Genomic DNA, 14,485 nt, shown 5'->3' on the forward strand with positions numbered 1-14,485 from the left:
GACATTAAAGTAGTCCGTAAGTAAGAATGAAGATTGAAGAGCGACAATGGGCGGCGAGTAGAAAGGGGTGATGTACGAGTAGTCGGAAGAAGATTGATGGGGGGTAGACAAAGAAAGGATAATTTCAGGCACAACCCCCAAACCCATAATCATTGCGCCGTTCTACTTGCCTACCCTTGTATTTCTTCAGCTGCCGCAGCCTATCCTACCTATACTCTCTCTCTCTCTCTTCTCTGTTTGCTATCATCTGGGAATTCTGATTTCCATTTAACTACATTTATGACCACACACTCTTGATTAATTCCTCGGCAATTCTCAATCATTTTCAAATTGTTAATGATATTTGTGTTTTTGTTAGTCCTTTTAATTTCTGCTCTTTCCATTTTGCTAGCAGATATTACCAAAACTTTTCTCTTTGATCATCTTCCCGGATATTGTCCCACTTATCATGCACACAAGGCGTTAATTGAATCATAAGCTAAAGCTTTTCGTTAAAATGAAAAAAACCAAGTTAGGACCGCAAAGATTGGACCTTTTTTCTTTTCTTTTTTTGACATAGGGTTGGACCTTTTATTTACTTCTAACAAAACCATTACAAAATACAAATGCTCTTTAAATACGTAGGGACTAGGCACTTAGGCAGTAATAGACTAATAGGTGGTTCTGTATTTTATTAGGATTCGCATGTTGACCGGCACACATATTAAGGAGAGAGAGTTAAATTTAACAAAAATAATAAAGCAAGTGGAGGGAGGGAGTAACAAACAAATAGAAAAAGGATGATGGGAAAAGTACTTTAGTCAAAGTAGAGAGGGAGTTTATTGTACTCCCTCCGTCCCGGAATACTCGACCCGGTTTGACCGGCACAGAGTTTAAGGGACTTGAATTGACTTATTTAATTTAATAGGTAGTAGTTGATAGTGGGTATTATTTTAATGTAGTTAGTGGGAAATGTATAAAGGGGTGGGGTTGGGGGAGAGTAGGAGTTGAATTTTTAATTATTTTTTGTATGGAGTAGGGGGTAGGTGGGTTAATAGGGGTGGAGTGAGAAATAATATAATATTGTTAGAATATTTCCATTTTTAGAAACAGGTCAAGTATTAAGGGACGACCCGATAAGGAAAACAGGTCAAGTATTCCGGGACGGAGGGAGTAGTAGAGATCTAAAGGAATTACACCCTCCGTCCCTTAATACTCGCACCGCTTTCCTTTTTGGGCTGTCCCTTAATACTTGCACCGCTTCTATAAAAAGAAATCTTTATCAATATTATATTATTTCTCACACTTACCTACTACCCCACCTACACCCCTACTCCTTACAAAAAATCATTTAAAAATCCACACCTCACACTCATCACTCCCCACCCCTTACACATTTCCCACTAACTATATTAAAAAATACCCCACTATCAACTAACACTCATTAATTTAATAAGTCAATTCAAATGTCTTAAACTCCGCATCGGTCAAACCGGTGCGAGTATTAAGGGACGGAGGGAGTAGATGTATTTCTTTTGTTCCTTAAATATTGCACCATGGTTGACTTTACACTTTTCAACACATACTTTGACTCTTAATATCTCAAACTATATATAAGTAAAACTACAAAATGTATATTTAGAAAATATATATCGATACGAATCTAACAAGATCTCACATGACTCAAATTTTCTTATGTATGAATCACAAAAGATGACCAAAAGTCCAATGTGATAGCGTAAAAAACAAGATGATTCAATATTAATAGAACGAAAAAAATATTAAATTTAAAAGATTATGTAGAAAAGTACGAAGTAGAAGTAGAAGTAGAAGTGTGGCTCCTAAAAAAATTGGAGGAGGTACTACTATACTATCCATACGTGGATTAAAACAACAGATATAGTGTATGATGAGGTAACAGTGTAATACGCTGTACGCACTAATTAGGTGATCTGAGTTGATACACTTCTAAAATAAATTGATCAAGGAGATTTAATAATTATATTGGGTATGTTGGTATTCAAGAATCTCGATGGAGAACTGGAAAACATCGCCTACAAACCGTGGTAAATGTCAAGTGTTATAAACTTATAACACATGTTTCTCGATCACCCATCAAGATATTGACCCCTATATAGATAGTAAATTTTCTTATTTTATATCTTTTGACAAGTTAGAGTACAACCTTGAAAGAAGGCTATCCTAACTTTTGGTTTATCTTTAAAAAAAAAATATGTTTCTCGATCAATAATTTTTATAGGAAATTAATGCGGAGCAACATTTGTATAGGTAAACTCCTGTGTTACGCCTCATGTATAGAAAAGACTAGTTTAAGATCCGTACATCACACGGATGATACTAAATTCTTTTACTATTACTAACTACAATTCAAAAAAAAAAAAAAAAATCTAATGGAGTAAGTTAAATAGATATAATTTTTGACATGTGAGATTGATTGAACATGATCACACAAAGAACATAAGTTAGATAGTTTAATGTCTAATAAGGTCAGATAAATTTAGATAAAGTCCAATTAGGTCACATAAATTAAATAAGGTCTTACAAGTTCAATATGCTCAAATAAGCTAGTTCCATTAGGGTTTTATAAGTTCAATAAGCTCGAATAAGGTCCTATAAGTTTCATTATGGTTTCATAGGTTCTAATAAAGTCTACTAAGTTCCAATGAATAAAATAATTAATATGAATATTACTATATTAGTACCATTATGATTATAATTAATGCATTATTAACATTTCATTTATTATTATACTCCATATTTTACATCTATTTACAGTATTATATTGATTTTTTTATTTATATTGTTATATTATATAGCAATTTATGGTTGATAATCATACATGATATTTGAAGTATCAAGTATTATTATTGTTGTATGTAGATCTTGACAAAATTTATTGAACCCAGATAACTCAACCCCATACCCTTTTGTGACTATAAAGTTCGAATCTCGAAACTCCCAACGGATGGCCAGTGACCCGAGTCGACCTAAGTAAAAAGTGAACCGTTTCAAACTTGGGTAACCCGAAAATTGCGGAAACGAAAGTGGCTATGTAGAATTGACCTATTCAAAATCAAATATAACCAAAATAATTTTATTTGTCTCCCATAAAAAATTGCTCCCAACTTATTTATTGGTTTGAAATTGAATTGATTTAAATGGACATATTTTAACTTATACTCAAATCGAAAAGTCTTCTCACCTGAACGAAACTATTCAGAATTTTTCCCGAGTTACAAATATTCTTATATATTTATATGAATAACCCATTAGTAAAATGAACGAACTACCTGATTGATACCTCGTATAAAACTTATACAAACTTATTTTAGTTATAAATTGTACTCCCTCCATTCCTTTTTAATCTTCATGTTTCTATAAATGCCGTTCCTATTTGATCTTCCTGTTTCTATTTTTAGACATTACTTTTTACCATAAATTTCTCCACCATCCCTTATTTAATTCATTCACATTTCCCCATTCACCCACCCAACCCCACTTTTATGATTTTTTATTACTTTAAACAAAATATCTTCTCTCTCCTTCATTTCTTTATTACTTTTCTTCATTTATTTATTATTTTCTCTTACATCCAATCATTACTCTTACACTCAATCATTACAAGATTCCATTTTCTTATTTTCCACCCCAAACACCAAATAGGAAGATCATTTAGGAATGGAGGGAGTACTTGTCAAACCCTTTTTTTAAAAAACTTATCTAAACTTATTTTTCCTGAAATTAGTGCTGATAAGGTGAACAGTACAAAGCCTAATTTCTTATAAGATCATTTTCGAACTGCAGTAGTAGTATAGTAAAAACAAAAAAATCATAGTTAATAATTAAAGTTCATCATAGTTTGTCGTCAATGTCTTTTCAAAAGTAAGTGAATCCCATAATTTTATTGTGAAATTACATTAGGCAAGAATCAAGTATGGAATAATAATAATCATGTAAAAATATATTTTCTTGAATAAAAAGATTGATGAAAAATTTAAAAACGTTGTTTAATCTAGTTTAGAATGCACGACTTTCCTGTATTAAAAAAAATCAGTTTAAGAGATACCGTTAAACTTAGAAACAATGTTATTAGCTCCTTATAAAATAAAAATTTACAATTTTATTTACATTTTTGTTTTGAGAAAAAATTTTATTTACTTAATCTAGCTAGGTAGTACTCTGCACTTTTTTTTTTTTTTGATATGTGTAGTTTATGTTTCTATCACCTACTAATGTAGATAACATTGCGTGTATACAAAATAAAACATTAATAGGTATTATACGATGAATAAGTATTCAATCAGTATTAAGAAAATGTTTTTTTCAGCTCCGTAAAATAATAGGTACTATGTATTCTTTTACTAATTTAAATAAATAAATCGAATAAAAAGGAAAATTTTATTGAGTTCAAGGAAGATTAATAATAACGAATGATAATTAGCATAATTCTTTTATCAAAAGAGTAAAACAAATATGAAGTTAATTAGAGAAAATAGATATGTGCATATATTTTGATTTATTGGAGGAAAAGATATGCAAATTTAGTCAAAGTATCAGATTTATTGCGTTTATATTTATTTTCCTTAAAAGAATTTTAAGGAGGAAACAAAAAGGGAAAGAAGGTTTTGGCGGGAAAAAATCATTCCAGGAAGTGATACGTGTCATTTATAATGTATGTTTTAGTATATAGTAATAGATATTTATTTTAAATTCAAACGATTGTTTACAGATTGTTCAATACGAGTAGTTCATTTAGAATGGTTTATGTATCGTAGTCGACCATTTAACGTTCCAAGTGAGGGAAACTGTCTATGACGCACCCCAATGTAAGTAAAACACATAAAATATGTTTTCTATGTCAAGATGTCAAAATCATTGGGCGTAAGACCATTAGATTTCTCCATTGCCATGAAACATTAGACCATTTTTTTTTTGTGGTAAATTAGAGGAACTTATTACCAAAGGAATGGACAAAAGAATCCAAACAACGAAACAACAGAAAAAGTTAGAGGAGTACAGACCACTCCCTAACAATCAAACACAACAAACGCAAAAAAAAAAACGGCAAGCAGCACAAGAATGCACGTAGCAACAGACGAACATTGCACACAACAGGAGCACAACCACAACACCTGAGAAGCCAAACTGCCTGAGATAGCAGGCAAACAAACTGACTAAGCACAGCAAGTGACCCAACAGCAACTGACTGAGCATAGCAACTGACTGAGCACAGCAGGCAAACAAACTGACTGAGCAAACTACACACTAGTGTGCACAGCAAGCACACCAGGTGACCAAACACCAGTCAGACTGCAGATCAACATAACTAGAGTAGCAACCAGGCAGCAACACCGTATCACTGGGAAGCAGACCAGGAAGCAGCAAACCAGTACTGGACACTCTGCACACAAGAACTGCACAGCAGCAGCAAAACCAAACCAGGTGATCAAGACCAGCCTCATTAGACCATTTTTTTAAACACCTTTTTTTGGTGTTTAGGAGAGAAAAGTTAATAAAAAATAATAAAAGAGGTAGAGAGATGAGCGAGAAAGATAGAGAGAGAATGAAACCAAAAAAATTTGGTGTTCATGAACACCAAATGGAAAATCAAAATCTTGGTTGGAGAGATTGGCATGTGTCATATGGGGACCAAAATTATTGGTTATCCTTTTTTTTTAAATTGCAATGTGATTTATAACATAGATTTGTTGTGTTAAAAATACATACCCATAAAATAAATATTACAACTCAAAAAAAAAAAATTATAAATGTCTTTATTTTTTTATGCTCTATAAATAGATACCAATATTGATCCACTTTAGATCACAAAAAAATCTTAATATTCTCCTCTCTTGTTTAACTTTAGATCATAAATCTCTCAAGGAAGACCTTATTGAAAATGTACGGAAAAAATTTAGACAAACTAGTGATTGATTAGTTATATGTTAGTAGTATGCAATATCACTTATTTAAAGGTTGTAATGATCGAGTTTTTAGGTAACAAGTAAAGTTTATTATTGATATAAATTATATACTTAACAAGTGAAGTTTTACTTAGTTTAATTTTTAAGTATTTTTTTATTAAATATTTATTAGCCGATCATAAAATTTAATTATAATCAATTAATATACCACTAACTTAATTAATAACGATTAATTATGCCACTAATAATTTGATTATATATTTATCCATAACAATATCATGAGATATAAATGTAGGTGGGGTATAGATGATGTATGAGAGAGATGATATTTTTGGTGTTTGATAAATGTTGTTAAATGTTGTTGGTGTTGAGTTTGGTGTTGAGGAGAGAGAGAAATGAAAAAATATTATATTTTATTAGTTTGAAGAACAAAACCAAGGTGTTTGATAAAAATGTTATTAAATGATGTTGGTGTTGAGTTTGGTGTTGTGGAGAGATAAATGAAAAAAATATTATATTTTATTAGGTTGAAGACCAAAACCAAGATGTTTGATAAACATGCTCTTAGACGAAGGAGTAAAGCTAAACAAATGTTTGTATTTTAGATACTTCTTAGTTACCATGTTAACCCATTGCTTGGATGAGTCGGTTAATATCCTCAACAAAAGCTTCATTTGCATGGCCTTATTATTTACGTCTGCTCTTCTAAATCTAAGGCCTCCTAGACATTTGGGTTTACAAATTTTATCCCATCCTATAAGGTTAGGGGCCTTGGAAGAGGGGTCCTTGTTCCAGAAAAATTGGGGATAGATTTTATCAAGAGAGGAGTTGACCGATTGGGGAAGAGTGAAACATTGCATTTGGCAATGAGCCTTAGACGATAGATTGCTTTGAATTAAAATCGATCCACCGGCTTGAGATAGTGAGTTGGCTGTCCATTTATGGAGTTGATTTTTTTTGCTGAAGAGATAATATCAGCAAATGTTTCCTTTGTGACTCTTCGATCAATTATTGGGAAACCCAAATATTTACCTAATGAGTCAGACTCTCTCATTTTAAGGATGTTTTTAAAATACTCCCTGTCAGCCAAGAAGACATTTTTAGTACATTAGAAAGATGATTTTTCAAAATTGACTAATTGGCCTGACATTTTACAATATTTATTCAAAATTTCCTTAATTAATAAGCAACTTTAGAAATTTTCTTTGGCAAATATCATAATATCATATGCAAATGTAAGAAATGGGATCTTCACAGCGAAGTGACCAGAAATGACTCCAAATAGTTTTCTACCATTTGAACTATGAAACTGTAGTTGTCTTGCCAGAAGTTCAGCACATAAGATGAAAATATAAGGTGATAAAGTATCATCTTGTATAATCTCACGAGTGGGGAAGAAGCGATAGGTAGGGCAACCATTAACCAGGATCGAGAAAGACGTATTAGTGATAAATTCTTTTATCTATCCAATCCAAGTCTGGTGGAAACCAAGCCTCGAAAGAGTTTCAAAAATGTAGTTCCACTCTAGCCGGTCGTATGCTTTTTCATGTCTAACTTTATGGCTATCCAACCACCTTTTCCTACCTTGTTTTTAAAAGAACGAAAATTTTCATGGGCTAATAATATATTATCATGTATTAGTTTTTCTGGAGAGAAATCACAAATTTTCGAAAAGGATTAAGATGGCAACTTGGAGATGGAAATAAGATTTCCTTTTGGTATGATAATTGGGTGTATGAGAACCCAATTATTGAGAGAACTACCCCTCCTTCACCAAATCTGGATCATACAGTTAGTTTCTTCATCAATCAAGATAGACAATGGAATATTCAAAAGTTGAGATGTTTCCTTCCAACTGCAATAGTCACTAACATATCCCGAGTTTTAATCCTATCTAACCTCATCCAGGATAAGTTATTTTCTGGTCCAACACCTAACCTAATGGGATCTTTTCAACTAAATCGGTTGCTTGTTTAGCTCAAGGTTTCTCTCTTTCCCCAAAAAATAGAGTACCTCACAGGTGGATATGGAAGTTAAATGTACCTCCAAAAGTGAAAAATTCTCTATGGATTTTTTTTAGTGATGGTCTTCCAACAAAAGAACGTCTTTTTAGAAGTCATGTTGTAGTGCCCATTCATTGCGAATTTTGTAACCATCATACAGAGGAAAATTTTCATCTTATTTTTGCTTATCCTTTTGGAAAAGATATTTTCCTCCAGCTCAAAAGGAATGAAAATTGGCTTATACCCTCCTTTGATCCTGGTCTAGATCTTTATAGTAACATCCAAAATTTAAAACAAAATGTCAGTACTGAAAATCTCGAAAAAATCACAATTGGATGGTGGTTTATATGGTTTATCCGCAATTCGATTACGTGATGTTTATGTGACACGTGGCGCTCTGCCTATGAATCATTCATTCCATGCGATCTTCATATACATGAAAAAAATTCAAATATGATTTGTATAAGGCTTGAACCTCCAACCTTGTGTTTAAACAATAAAGCTTTTACCATCACTAGTGGAAAACTCTTCATTTGCATCGCCGTATTTGCGTCACACTTTTAAACACGCGACGCAATAGTTGAATTTTAGTCTGAAATTTGATCATTTGCGTCGCAGTTTAATTTTGAGCGACGCAAATTACTGATTATCTTTAAAGTAAGTCAATTGCGTCGTTGATTTATTAAACTGCGACGTAATATTAATTAATTTTGCGTCGCAGATTAATAAACCAGCGACGCAGTTGACAGATAGAAATATATTCAGTCAATTGCGTCGCTGATTTATTATTCTGCGACGCACTGAGTTAGTCGTTGAAATTCTTTTTTCGATTTACCTTTTTTTTCCATTCACACATGTTCCGCCTACCTTCCTCCATACCTCTCTTTCTCTCTCATCCCCTTCATTCCAAAGCTTGAAACCTCAACAGTCAAAACCTCTCTTTCTCCGCCACCCTCCTCGTCCAGTTGAAGGCTCCTACAACATTCTCTCTCCTCAAAAATTCCAATCACTATAATTAAGACCGAAAATTCCAAAATCCTTGAAAAGAGCTCTGCGAAAATAACAAGAGGACAAACGCTAGGTTCCGGCGCGACGATGAAGGCGAAATATCGAAGCTGTATGAATGGTTTGCCGTTCCGGTACTTTCTCTCTCTCATACCCTAGTTCCGAAGTTTATCATGTTTTGCCCCTTTCTTATGTTGATTTTAGTGAACCTAGGGTTTTAGTTTTTTGTTATCTATTGATTTAAGATTGTTTTCCGGTGAGTCGTCAAATCTGCATCTTATTTCTTTGGCATCAAATTGTATGGTTTTATATAGCAACAGGTACAATGCAGATTCGTTCAATATTAGGGTTTTGGATGAAAGTTCTGGTTTAAATTGTCTTTTTTAGAAGCTGGTAGCGTAATTGAGGAAATTTATATCCACTTTACTTGGTGATTCGTATACATTTAGGGTTCATGGTTGGGAATTTTAGGTTTAATTTGTTGTTTGATTGAATTTTGGGAAATTTGGAACTAGTAAATTTCACTTCAATATTCGTTAATAATGTAGAACTCTATGTAGATTATGTATTAAGATGCTTAATTTGAGTTTAATTTCCAGTTAGTACGAGAATCTGATTATTAGCTATAGTTTGTCAGTATTTGAAGTGTTATGCGATTGATTTCGAGTGTTTAGAAACTTAATATTTGGTTGTTATCTAATTGTGGAATTATTGACACTTGTTTTTTTAGGGTAATTGAAATTATTGCTTAATTTTATGGTAATGAAATGGTTATGCAATTATATGGCTGTGAATATAGGAAATTACATGAGAAGTTTGATGCAGAAGCTTTAAATTCTACTCATATTGGTGGATTCTGTAAAACCCATATTTCAGGGTTGTTTTTATTTTTGTGGATGGGATATTTGACAGATTCTAGTATCTCAATATCGAACCCTAATTAGAAATTTGACATGCTTTTAATTCAATTATGTTATGTGGAGATTCTAGACAACCGTCATTTGCGTTCCAGAGATGTTCTTATGGCTAACAAACTTATGTAAGTATTTGCATTTTGCAGATGTCTAAGATGTGTAACGAAGCAGCATACGGGGGTAAGTGCAAGCTTTCCGGCTTTGTACAGTTTATTATTACACTAGCTGTTGGTGCCTTCTGTAAACTTGGCTACTTTGTTAATTAAGTTTGTACTCGACACATGACAGCTGCTGTAGCTGGTTATTTATTCTGTTATTGAGTATGGAGCAAATAGAGTTCGTGGAACCAATGATTGGTTAATTTCTGAGCTGATAATATAATTTACCTATTTTATGAAGACAATGCTATATAATGTAAGCTATGTGGCATTATATTCTTCCTATAATAACTTGCATTACCTAGTGCCATAAGGCCCATAATATGAATCTAGGGTAGATCTCAACTGATTATGTACAAAAATTTGCAGGAAAGGAGCCGATCGTTCGTAACTTTAGTGAATGTTCCCCAGAGGCAGATGATTCTCACAAGTCTATAAGAGAGGTAGAGCTGGTACACCAAAGAAGCTAGCAGTTCCTAACTCTTCAATGAAACAGGCATCCAGAAGTGGTAATCCTCTTATTTAATGAACTTCTGCCTTGATGTTGCTCAAGAATTCTTTCTGTTTAAACTTTCAATTATTGGTATAATTTTTTCATGGATGAATGTTTAATATGGTATCTGGTAGAACTATCACTATCAACCTTGATTATGTTATTAGTGAAAAAATAGTTCTCCTGATCAAGAAAAAGAAGAAATGGTAACGAACAAGAGTCCTAACCGTTTAGCAAGCTGGTATGCTTTGAAATTTCGCATCAAAGGATCTTGGTAATATCTTCAAACCAATGCACCTTGCTTTATTTGAATGTAATAAACAAGACAAAGTGGACCATGTTACTAGAAAACGGACATTGAATCACAGAAATCATGTAACAACTCAACTTTGTTAATTACTACTTCCAAGTTTTAATAATTCGGGAACAAGACCATACCAAAATTATTCTTTTATAATCTGCTTCTCACCTTTTAAAATCTTTTAGTTAGTGGGTTTGTAAATGAATTACATACAGTGTAGACGTATAGTAGTGTATTTTTATGGAGATACAATGATAGACTACTCATCCTCTGTTTCCTTTGCTTGTTGGGTGCGGGTCAACGAAAACCTGGGAATACCGTTGATCATATACAACTGAATTCTTTCTAAAGTGACTGCTAATGTTAATGGAGAGAGTCATATTACAATATATGAGGTCCTTGGGAAAACCACCACCATTTTTAATAAATATTTTTCATCAATTAATAAGTCCACTTTAGTATACAATGCATCTTTATATGTATTTTATTTATAGTTAATAACTGTTGTTATCTGTATTATGTTCGCCTTGTTCGGACTGCCAACTATTTAATCCAACCATATGTATTCCTCTTGGGTTTGAAAACTTCATTTTTGCCTAAAAATGACCTAGAATGACCCAATTAGCCTTAAATGTGAAATAATAGATTGTAAAGAGCCTTAGAAAGTTGTAAATATGCATGGATTCGAGCACATGTATAATTAGTTTATTATTTACCTAAGAAGCAAGTTTTTCAAAATTATAACATACAATATGATAGAAATTTTACTTGTGTTATTTATTTTAATGCATTTAGTGTGCTCAACAACCGGGATCACTAGATTGTGGCTACTACGTCATGCGTTTTATGTACGACATAATAATGAATCATGGTAATAGTCAAGATCTTACTAAGGTATGTTCTCATAAACTACGTACTTTATATAATAAATTGAAGTACACAAAACTATTATATTGATCGAACGTTGATAAATTGAATTATTTACACTTTTTTAGGATTTTTCAAGAACATTGCCTTATTCACCGGAGGAGATTAATGAGGTGAAAGATTTTTGGGCAGTATGAACAATGTCGAATTTTTAGCTTAATTTGTAATATGAACTCGATCTCTAGCTAGCTACGTACCTTTTGTAATAATTTTATGTTTGTTGTAACATGTTGGTTGATCTATGACGAATTTAATTGCCTTTTATTGTGAACGTTAATTACGTTGTAAACTTTTGTGACAGGTATTATTTATAAATTTATTCCCGGTATTGGGAATGAAGCGTCTAATTTCAAAGACGATCATGTCGGAATTTCCAACTAAAATATTAAAAAACAAATTTTTTTTTTTTAAAAAAAAAGTCATTTGCCACGCACGTTAGCTTAATGTGCGAGGCAAATGACTTAATTTTTTGGCGCTAAAATTGTCATTTGCGTCGCACATTAAACTATTGTGCGTGGCAAAAGACTTTTTTTTTGGCGCCTGAAAGTCATTTGCGTCGCACATTAAGCTAATGTGCGTGGCAAATGACTTTTTTTTTGGCGCCCGAAAGTCATTTGCGTCGCACATTTAGCTAATGTGCGTGGCAAATGACTTTTCAACATGGTGCCTGAAAAGTCATTTTCCACGCACATTTGCTTAATGTGCGACGCAAATAAGGGTCATTTGCGTCGAGAGCTTTTGCCACGCACGATGTGTGACGCAAATGTGCTTAAAAGTGCGATGCAAATGACCCTTTTTCCACTAGTGCATTAAGACATGGTATGTTTCATGTCATCATTGTGAAAATAAAAATTAGTAAGTAAATGCAAATATTTTAATGTAGTAACCGGAGGCATCGCCCGGGCCCAAAAACTAGTTAGATGATTAAATGAGTACGTTCAATATTTTTTATTAATTACGTATTATATCTAAGGGATAAATATTTCATTTAAATATTTTACAAAATATATGGTCAAATAATAATTTTCGAGTATCTGTGCGTGCACGAGACTTAATTTAGTGATGTCATATATATGTGTGTTATTCTCTCAACCAGTCAATTAGTATTAATAGTAACATCGATCCTAAATGAAATTAAAAGACAACCATTTAATTTTTTTGATGATGGCCCTGTTTGGCAACTAGTGGTTGGTTGTTATCCGTAGCGGATTATATTAGCTGTTTTGACTAGTTGTTGCTATTAGCTTATTTGACTAGGTGACAGGCCCGACCCTAGGGGGTAGACGAGGGGTGCGGCCGCCTAGGGACCAAGGTGGAAAGGGGCCCTAAATAATAGTTTGTCCATTAAATTAGTACTAGTAATAAACAGCACATTAAATACACATGTTATTTCCTTGGCTCATTGGTAGAAAGTAGGTGTTAAAGCTTTGATGCCTATCATAGGTCGTGTTTGACTCCCCTCACTGACTTTGTTATTTTGTTTATCCGTTCCCTCATTGTTTTTCTTGTTGACTTCCGTCTTCCTTTATTCGTTCAACACTTTTCTTTTCTTTTTTTTTAACTTTGTCAATATTTGTGTGTTCTTAGCTTATACAGTAAACTTTTTTATTTAAATTTATTTTTTAGCGACTAATTTTCTCATTTATAATACTTAATTTGTAATATAGTGTCTCAATTATTTAAACCCTTTATTTGTATTAGCTTTGTCCTTTAATCCTTTACAAGATAATTAAGTTTTACATTGAGTTTTTGTACGTTGTATTTGACTTTTAGTACTCAATTCTAATTGATGTAACTATATGTGGGCGAAAAAATGCTTATTTGATGGACCATGGGTCTGCAAGTTTTAAAATAGATATCAAATTTTAATGATGACAAATTTAACTGATACTTTTATATGCTCAAAATGAACCTTTATTTTATTTTTTAAATAAAAATCTCTTTATGATATTAATTATATTGTAATTAAGTAAGTATTTATTTTATTGAAATATTTCAAGAGATCGGCTATAGCATGATTTTGAATTCTAGGATCTTGCAAATGAGATGTAAAATTTTTGTATTGCTTTGAATTCAACAATATAATGGATTTACCAAAAAATAATTATGATATTATTTCAGTTAAAGAAGTATCATTTCGGAAGGGACCCTGGTCCCTTTTTCCTAGGGCCCTCAAAATGTCAGGACCGGGGCTGCTAGGTGAGTGTACGTATTAGTTAGTTATTTAAACTGTTTGGTAAATACGTAGTAGCTGATAAATAATAGTTGTTTGATTGTGAAAATAACCAATAAGACTCTGTTCTATTCTATTTATTTTGACTTATTTCAGACAAAATAAGTTCAGATAAGTTCAGTTAAGTTCAAATAAGTTCAGTTAAGTCCAAATAAGTTCTGATAATATAAGTTCAGTAAGTTTTTTTTAGACATTTTCACACACAAATTTAGTTTATTTCAGACAAAATAAGTTTATTTCAAATAAAATATGTTCATATTAGTTCAGATAAGTTCAGATACATAAGTTCAATCAAAATAAGTCGAATAGAACGGAGCCTAAGGATTGACTTATTTATTAGAGAATTTTTAATTGCTAAATATATGGATATGTATGGTTAATTTTTTATGGGAATAAAATGTACTGACATAAAAATAATTAAACAACATTCATATAAAATTAAAAAGTTGTAAATCTCACTAACACCCTTGACGAAAATAAATTATTAAATGTCTAATGCAAAATAGGAATGACTAAGGGAAAAAAAA

At 32.3% G+C, this 14,485-nt stretch overlaps 1 long non-coding RNA gene across 1 annotated transcript; it reads left to right on the forward strand.

Annotated features, from left to right (window-relative positions):
- The first annotated feature begins 10,366 nt into the window (after positions 1-10,366).
- On the forward strand, positions 10,367-11,857 carry LOC130472350 (uncharacterized). Its single transcript, XR_008932456.1, has 3 exons — positions 10,367-10,513; positions 11,594-11,692; positions 11,794-11,857. It is a non-coding gene; the product is annotated as an uncharacterized lncRNA (long non-coding RNA).
- The last annotated feature ends 2,628 nt before the right edge of the window (positions 11,858-14,485 follow it).

Source organism: Spinacia oleracea, chromosome 4, assembly GCF_020520425.1.
Source record: "Spinacia oleracea cultivar Varoflay chromosome 4, BTI_SOV_V1, whole genome shotgun sequence".
Lineage (NCBI taxonomy): Eukaryota > Viridiplantae > Streptophyta > Magnoliopsida > Caryophyllales > Amaranthaceae > Spinacia > Spinacia oleracea.